The sequence below is a fragment of the Pezoporus wallicus genome, unplaced genomic scaffold (assembly GCF_028554395.1).
Source record: "Pezoporus wallicus isolate ANWC-B61680 ecotype Strahan unplaced genomic scaffold, APGP_CSIRO_Pwel_v1 contig_1739, whole genome shotgun sequence".
Taxonomy (NCBI): Eukaryota; Metazoa; Chordata; class Aves; order Psittaciformes; family Psittacidae; genus Pezoporus; species Pezoporus wallicus.
Window position 1 is genome coordinate 89,936 of NW_026637351.1, and position 9,596 is coordinate 99,531.

General features: G+C 38.9%; 1 long non-coding RNA gene across 1 annotated transcript; it reads left to right on the top strand.

The window, feature by feature from the left end:
• The first annotated feature begins 294 nt into the window (after nucleotides 1-294).
• On the top strand, nucleotides 295-3,823 carry LOC130596976 (uncharacterized). Its single transcript, XR_008971657.1, has 4 exons — nucleotides 295-459; nucleotides 1,119-1,217; nucleotides 1,600-1,838; nucleotides 3,756-3,823. It is a non-coding gene; the product is annotated as an uncharacterized LOC130596976 (long non-coding RNA).
• The last annotated feature ends 5,773 nt before the right edge of the window (nucleotides 3,824-9,596 follow it).

The following is a 9,596-nucleotide window of genomic DNA, read 5'->3' on the forward strand; positions in this document are numbered from 1 at the left end:
CAGCATGGGCACAGCGAATGGCACTGCTGCCTCCCTTGTCCCTCATGCCCACCTCAGCAGCAACGAGCCACTCCTTCTCATCCTCTCCCGTGGGCTTCACAGCTGCCACTACCACCCCACAGAAAAGCAGCACCAGTGGCAACAGAGAAGAGGAGTTGGCAGCCACATCCCACCCGTCCATGGCACTTGCATCCTCTGCTTCCTCCTCCACTCCTGCTGCTACAGGCACTGGGTCAGGCACTGTGTCAACAAATGCTCTGACACACGGTCCAGCTCCCAGCTCAGCGGCAACAAGCCATTCCTCCTTCTCCTCTCCTGATGGCTTCACAGCCGCCACTACTACCCTGCAGCAAAGCAGCACCAGCGGCACCACCAAGAAAAGCTTGGCCACCATATCCCACCTATCCACGGCACTCGTGTCCTCTGCTCCTTCCTCCACTCCTGCCGTTACCGGCAATAGTAATTTTCTTTTAGTATATCTTTACTTTTTTCCAAGTTGCTAAGTGTCTGCACTGATGTGTCTTTTTTTTTTTTTTTTTTTCTGGAAAGGTAAAACAAAATGGAAAAGAATAGAATGAAGCTTTTTTCTGTTCTGCACCACAGAAAACCCCAAGCCCAAACCAAAACTGGTGCTGTTTTCTCTTTTATAGCATAATTGTATTCTAGTTTGAACGCAGATCTAAGGAGTTAATTGTACCCTGATTGTGAGTCATAGCTCTGTCATAGAATTAAGTGGGAGATATGGACATGCATAAGGTAAAAGTTGGTATTTCACAACAGCTCAATGTCTAAGTGGAGACCAGTGATGAGTGGTGTTCCCCAGAGGTTGTTATTGGAACTGGTGCTGTTCAACATCTTTGTTGGTGACATGGACAGTGGGGTAGAATGTACCTTCAGCAAGTTCACTCATTATACTAAGGTGTGTGGTGCAGTCAACATGCTGGAGGGAATGGATGCCATCCCAAGGGACCCTGACATGCTTGAGTACAAACTTCATGAAGTTCAACAAGGTGAAGTGCAAGGTCATGCACATGGGTGGTTTGTGAAAATAAATAGTATAAACTTGGTGAAACTTTAAAAGAAATTCTACTCATTGTTTCCAAACTACTATTTTACAGTACAGATGACCACAGTCCCTCCAAAAAGTGCTATGGCTAGATTTACAAGATCCACAGCTAATCCAATTTTCACCACCACATTTGTATCAGGACCTTGTAGTAAGTAAATATTTGATATTCAATACTAGAGAAAAAAATATTTAAGGTGAGTTATTAAAATCAGATATAATATTCTTGTTTATCAGTCAAATCAGCTGTGAAATAAAATCTCTGGATATAATTTCAGAATTGGAAACCTGAGAGAACCACCAAAAATATACAATCAAATAATGTACATTAATGTACGATTTACATCTATAGAGCAAACAGTTTATTTTTTGCTTTTGTGGGAGAATGAGGGGAAAGGACGAAACAAGCCCTACAAAAACTTACAAAAAATGGTATTAGTTTAATTTGCAATTTTTTGCTTCAATTTTAAACGTGTAGAATTGCAGAAGCTAAATGAACCACCCTCAGCTGTATGGAAATTTTCACTTTGCAGTGCCAGTGTCCATCGAAGTTCAGAATGTGACTGGGGGTGCAATACAATTCAGCTGGACTAGTGGCAGGAGAGGCAGCCTCCACACCATCTCCCTCATGGATGGAAATCCGGAGATAAAACAGCTACAAAAGAGACAAAAACTGTGTTTGAACATTTACTTCCTGGTCATGTATACACGGTATCTGTGGAAGCACAGTCTTGTGCTGGGGATAGCAGGACTTCAGTGAGTGTTCGAACAGGTATTTCCACAATCATTCTGTGATTTCTTTCTAATGACTATACACTAAAAATATCTTTTTTGCAATATGATTTGGATTTAATTTCATAGACTATTATTCCTGTAAGTCATCTTCACTTATCTGACTCATCCCCTCACTTGGATAGGACTATTTGCATTAAACAGAAGTTTACAAGAGCAAGTACTTATTCTGTAAAATTTATGACCATGCTCTATTTCTAAACCAGATAATTCTGTATGGAAGTCAGGATATTTTGACTGTGAATTTAACAGTAAATATTCTGCTAGCATTTGTGGTAGAAATTCTGGTGAAGTTTAGGTTGTACATGCTTTTGTGAATGCAGACAGTCCTTAATTGTCATTGTCATCTTTTAATTTCATCCTAGGACATAGACATTAAAACAGGCTGTTTAATTGTTATTTTCTCTTCAGTGCTTGTGCTGCCAGGTTAGAGGAGGCATTTTTATTATTAATCCTCAAATGCACGACTTTCAGCAAATGTCATCCCAGTGCTGCATCTCCAACCTTAGCTTCAACCAATTCTTTCTGGAAGAGATTTCAATTCTCCCCTGTGTTAATGGCACCTTCTAACTTTGTGTCATCAACAAATTTTATGAGCAAACACATGCAATTGCTGGCAAGGTCTATAATGGAAATGTTGATCAAGTTCTACAACAAGACTGATTCTCAAGGAACACCACAAGTAATATCCCACTAAAGCAAGCTTTATTTTTTTAAAGCTGCCATCTCCCCATTAGCCAATTTCTTTAGACAAACCTTTTTCCACTAAAAATTCACCACTTGGCACTGTATAGTATTGTTTTCCTAACTCTTCCTATTGGAAGAGATCTGAAAGCTTGTCAAAGGAAGCTACTAGGTTATTTTGGCATCATCCTCTTTTGGTAGAACTGTATTGAACTTTATCATACTTGGTCAGCGGTTGAGAAAATGTTCATGATTTCTTTTAATATCTTTGGAAAGTTCTAACTTGCCTTTTAGCAATTGTTGCTTTCTTTCAGCATTTCTTGACCTAAAATATAACTGTCTTTTTTCGCAACCCTTTTTTCCGTTCTCTAGTGAATTGTCTGATCATTCTCAAAACCTTTCTAGGACAATTATTCCAGCAGTTAGTTAAGTGTGGGGTTCCACTTAGTGACTTACCCTCTGTCTTAGGCCTTAGAACCACAGAACCAGGGAATTATTATTTCCATTCAAATCTTTCAATATCTCAGTCCAGTGGCTTTCATTTATTAGTCTCGTTATTTAAAAAAAACAAACCCACAAACTTTTGTTTTCTTTTGCAATCTGGAGGCATCTGCCCTACCAGAAAAGCATTTGAGAGCCAATTAAAAAGAGCAATAAAGACCAAATCACCTGGAATTTATGTGGAGTTAAAGATTATGTTCAACTCTGTGAGGAGAACTAGTGCTACGCCCAGTGAGCTAACCATGTAAAAACTGCAGTACCACTCTTTACTACTGTTTTGAACCATTATAAATAATTCAAGTTAGCCAGTCCAGACAAGAGTACTGAGGTTTTGAGACTCCATGATGCATATTGTTTTCAAATGAAACTGCAGGTGACTTTTATTTCTGAAAAGTCTATCTAGTTTACCTGAGTTGCACAAGCACGTAACAGTAGTACCTGTATCTTTAACTCCTATAAGAAATTAGAGTTCTCAACATTATGTCACTAAAGTTCTCAAATGCCACCTATCCATCCACCCACCACCTGCCTTTCTTTTGATATGCTCCATTTTTATAATCTGCAATTCTAAGTTCTCCAGGGCAAAAAGAACTGCTGCTTAACTGATTCCTTGGCCATGATTAAATGCTTTCTCCTATTTAATCATTTTTTTACTAGCAACAACCACACATGTACAGAGGCAATTATCTTGACTTTTAAATTTATTTTACAGATCCTGTTTCCTGTTTCAACAGAGCTGAGCTTTGCTTACCATAGAATACTGCCTGTCCTGACTTAAAAGATATAGTATGCTCATGTAAGTTTTACAGAATTTTAAAATTTGTTTATTCATAACTATGGGATGTTATTTCACAATAGATAATGCCTTTCATGAGTATTTTGCCATCAGCTTTATTGTGTCAATTCACATAGCGCTTGAAGTTCACACTTTTTTTGGTAAGGAAGCTGCCTTCATCAAGCTTCAGCATCAGATTCCAGTTCTATTTTTAGTCTGGACTATTCTATGTAAAGCTTACTTGTTTTGGCTTAGGGCTTATCCACCTCCTCAAGAGGATTTAAACATGCTCAGTGCCTTGGAAAATGTCATAAACCAATCTTGTTTCTGCTGAAATCAATGGGAGAGTGGCTGTTGACTTAGGGAGATGCATCCTGAATAATACAGGAATGACTAACAAATTGTGAGAATTGTGATGGCTGACAGTTGAAAAAGAGATTCAACTCTGGAGGTTCAGAATCTAGTACATTAGACATATATGATACACTTTCTTATTATTTGATTAGTTTCTGATTTTATCAAATGGTATTAGGAATACATGAGAGAATAAAGTCCAAAAAGCAATTGTGGAGTGACATCCTGAGATGCACCTAATTATTTCTTTTTTTTTTTTCTGATTATCAAGTATTTCCCTGCAGTGTTTTGTTAAAAGCCAGACATTTAATCATACACTTTATGACTCTGAAAGTAAAGATTACAAAACAATGTCTGAAAGTATCAAAACAGAAGTAAGTTGTTGCAATCGTCTTCGCCATCATGAATGAACTAAGAAAAGTTTTATGATTAACAATATAGTCTCCTAGATTCATTGTTAAATCAGTATTGTGACAAGAGAAAAATATAATCCCTCAGGAGAAAAAAATAATCCCTCCTTGATAAAAGAGTATAGGAAGCACAACAACTGTCTTGACTGAAGGACAGAAAGGCTGATGTCCAATAAGGGGTATGTTCTCCCTTTCTCAAATGTCAGATATTTAGTGAAAGGCACTTTAAAATTCTCTTTTTGCAAGCACAAGGAACACCCCATTTGTTTATTTTCTTCCATCTCACTAAAAACACGCCTTCGAGAAGGAAAAAGAAGAGTACTCAAAAACAAAATTTCAACACATACTTGGAAATATGAGACCTTTACAAGTGCGCAATGTTTGTCCAGATCAATGTCATTTTGCTTCATGGTAGCAGTTGCAAGACTGGAGAAAGTTTTGAGGGGCCCATATCAGGGTGGAACGAAGGAAGGGAAGTGGAAGCTTACAGAGCCTGGGTGAGCCTAGTAAAGCTGACATGCAGAAGCAGCTGTCTGCCACTTAGCTGTCTATATCAGGATGCTAAAGAAAAGGATTAATAATTTACACATCTCTCAGGAATCCTGATGTATAATAAGCCTGTTGGAAAGGTAAAACTACTGTAAGATTGGGGTAGACTGCTTTTCAATAACTGGCATAGAAAATTGTTTTTTTAGTATATCATACCTCTTAGCTAAGAATCTCCACAGATTTCATAAGCAGTACTTAATTTGTTCTCATAACACAAAGTCAGAGGTAACCTTGTCTTTTGACTGCTAGCATCTCCATTTCATCGTGGTCAAAATTTATTTTAGTAAATTTAAGAGGCTTCCTCCAACCTCACTAAATGCGACAAGAATCCTGTTATTGTGTTTTAATAAGATTCACTCAGGTCTTGTGCACTATGTCAGCATGACCTTTATTACACTTTTCTTTATAAAATGGCTAAACCAAATAGTGGCTGTACTAACATCACTGAAAATTATGGTGAATGCTCCATCCCTGACAGCGTTCAAGGCCAGAGCCTTGGGCAACATGGTCTAGTGTGAGGTGTCGCTGGCCATGGTAGAGGGGTTGGAACTAGATGATCTTTAAGGTCCTTTCCAACCCAAACCATTCTATGATTCTATGATTCTAAAATGTAGTCAATTTCTGTGTTGGCTTTTAATGCGAACTTAATGTGACATGCAGTTTGGGGTGAGGGTTTATCCCACAGAGAAAGATGAAGGTAGACAACTCAGCAGTGACTCAGAAACAAGGTTCATTATCATCCATGACAATGAACACAGTAATCTTTCAGACTTTTCAGGTAAAATATCACACTTATCCGCAGCAAGAATATACCTTTTTCTTAGTGGGTTGAGTCAAATACCTAATTTTCTGTAAAGATTAGTCCTGACAGAAATGTTTCAACCAGTCTTACATAGTTAGAAGGGAGGACTGCTTGTTCTTGCTCTATATCCACATGAGCACTGGGCAAAACTGTACTTTTGGAGACATCAGTGTAAACCTAAATCATTTCAGTTGGTGTAATGGGATTCTACTTAGTTTGTGATAGAATGACTGAGAGACAAATCACATCCTTATCTGTATAGTTATTGTGTAATGTCATGATTTTGATGATCTGGTGACAAAGCATTTTACCTGTCCTAAACCTCTAACATCAAGCTTTTTGCTGTTAGTGTGTGCATGACTATGCCTGAAGTTTAGCTGCACATGTTGCAAAAGCTAGGGGACACTGAAGGTATCTTTAGAAATGTTAGGTGCACTTTGTACACCTAACACCCAATAATTTCAAATATTGTACAATCAGGGTCCCACATGGGTTTGTAGCCTGTGGAGGAGGATTGCTAGTTTCAGTGCATTATTCATTGATAACTAGGTAAACAGTTTACTGCTTTGAAAGTCAAACTTAGATTTCATATTTTCAATCACAAACTATGCATTGTTCCAGAATCCTCCTTCAGTAATTTTTTTAGAGAATTATAAAAATGGAAAAAATAAATATCCTGCTGTATGCTGATGCATGCATCCTGTGCTGCCTCAGTTGACTGACATAGGGAACAAATATTGGTTTCAATTTACACAGGTTGTTAGAGAAATGCGCATTAGACTGAAAGATGACCAGTTCAATATCATTATGCTTGGATTCAGACCTGGGAGTGTGATTGCTGATTTTATTTCTCTATTGCAAACCCAAGACTCCATTGGTGTGAATGTTACGCAGACACACTTAAGTCAAATACTGAAGAGCAAGTCTGGTGACCAAACTGAAGTAACTATACCATGTAAGTGTTGTTGAAACAGCTTTTCTGTGATGCTGTGGGGATTAAAGGGTCATATCACCTGCTCTTCACAAAAGATGATAAATTAGTTTCTTTCTTTTAAAAGATTCAAGTATTTCAGATGACCTATTTAAACAGTCACAGAATAGATAGTCTAGATGTCATGTAGATTACGGATCTGTTTTAAAGAGCTACAACATACACCCAGTTCCAGACTTAAAGGGTTGGTGGGCTCTCTTCACATAACAGGAGGGCTAGGTGAGCTTCTTGTTGTAGCGTGTATCACCTTTTTACCCTCCATGATGATCTTAAATGATTGGCTTTCAGTGCAGAAGGGGATGAGGAGACTTATTCTGTAGTGGCATCTGTGATACTTCCCTCTAGATAGAGATGTGATGGAAGGGTTCAGCTCTTCTGCTGGACAATCGTCTTTGGCCCCTGCTTCCTTGGCAGAGGTGGTGTGGGTTTAGCAACACAAAGTACTGCAGAGATGCAGAGAGGCTTATAGGTAAAGTAGAAATTTGGCAGGATATTAATCCAAAATACAGTATCTGTCATGCTCATTTTAGTGGTAATATGCTTATTGCCTTGAGCTCCTACGAGCTGGCGGCTTTTCATGCAACACAGATGCTCCTTCTGCTCCAGTTAATACCCTTTCTTCATAAAACACTGGCTAGCAGTATTATTTTGTCTATGTGCCTTTCCACCATTACTACATGCATTTCTACCACAGAGATGAGGTGTGCTTACATGTGCTACAGACCTTTCATTGCCTTTATCTGGAAATCAGAAAGCTTTCTGGTTTTGGCTTACCAGTTTAGAGACTGGTTTCAGTGGACTGTCTTGTGGAGCAAGTAATGGGAAGTGTGAGTACATCTGGCAGATCAGGTCCTGATTAATTTCACAGAGTTCCCTGTGCAAGTATAAGGAGGAGTATGAGGGTTAAATTATGTACAGCTCCATTTCACGGCCCTTTTTCACACTTTGGAGCAACTCTTTGTTGAGGTACAGACTGGAGCTCTCTCATCACAGAACCTTCTGGATATTTTCCATCAAGCAAATCCTCAGAACTGATGATTATGGATATCACCAGTAGACCACAGGGATGTTCATAGAGAGGGGTCCATAAAATTTTCAAGTTTTATCAAATCTTTACTACATACAAAAATATTTTTAATATCATTCAAAATTTCCAATGCTGCCAAAGAGTAAAATGCAGCTGTCCCGAAAGGCTCCAGGCTTTCTTACACCTACTAGTCTCTAGCTGACATTTCTAAATTGTGGTTTGAATTTCCAGCTTCTTCTGCTCAGTCATCAACTGAAAAAAGTTCCACTTGGAAAGTGGCAGTGATTGTCCTTGGAGTTTTACTTGGAGTTTCATTACTGCTGATATTTCTGATAACACTGGTTTACATTCATATGAAGAAAAGATCGGATGCATATTTGGTTGAACCTAAAGGACTCCTGGGAAATTTTATCTACAAGCACTCATAATAAAAGTGTTCAGTTTCATTTTCATATTTTGGGTAAGGGGGAAAATTAATATATTTTTTCTTAAATTACATGTTAATTGTGCATGTTAACTTAAGATAACCCTACCCGCTCCTTCCCAATGTCCATCACCAAATTCCTGAGTGCCTAACAACCTTTAATGAATGAGTCATCCTTTTAACATTGCTCTCAGGTATGGAGTGGTGAAATTTCCCCATTGTGCATGTGGTAGAGTGAGGTACAGAAAAACTTCTGTTTGGACTATCAACTATAGCTATTGCAATGATTCCTAACCATTGGGTATGAAGAGTGATATAATACAAACTACTCAATATTCTCATACTTAGATGACACAGCAAAGGCAGCAACTGATCTTAGTACCTATGGCACCTAAGCTCACACAGCTGAGCCCAGAGTCATCCTGTGAGGCTTTAGGCACTTGGGTGATTCACCTCACCTGAGATATTTATTACCATATGAAGATGCCTCTTTCTCTCCAGTGACTGCAGAGTGAGTTCAGGATAATTAGTGTTCTAGCATATGCAGGTTGGTTAGGAGTCTTTAAAGGAAGAGTGATAGAGCTGGGCTGTGTGGGCCTGTTGTAGGGCTTTCTGGAGGAGCAGGAGTTTGATCTGGAAGCTTCTTAATTCAATAGTTTCTTTAATTGTTGGGCTATGAAGAAACAACTGCCTTTATGTGAAAAATGTATAGTATGCTAAATACAGGTGTATGTAATTGGACAGCCTTAACATGTTGCTAGATGGGGGAAGGGAGAAAAAAGGTTAATTTGTGCCAAAGTATTTTGCTCATCTATTTTTGCCTGGCAAAAATGGTTGGTTGGGTGAGGGTGTGTCACACAGTGCCATTTTGCCTTGCTTTTAATGATCCCAAAGTAGTGTCTGCTTAAAGCAGCCTGAAGGATCCTGTGGCATTGGACCAGATCTTGCGCTTTCAGGCACTGAAAAGAAATGACCTTTATCTTTTTTCACCCCTCTTAACTGCAGTCCTGATGAGGTTACAGTCTATTTCTCCTGTGATATATTTGTCCTGGGTTCAGCAGTAGCAGTCATTTTTTCTCCTTCTTAGTAGCTGGTGCAGTGCTGTGTTTTTGACTTTTGGCCTGGGAACAGAGCTGATAACGCTCAAATGTTTGGTCTGGCCAAGGACTTTTCTGAGCCTCATGCCCTGCCAGGGAGGAGGGGAAGCCGTGAGGAAGCAGA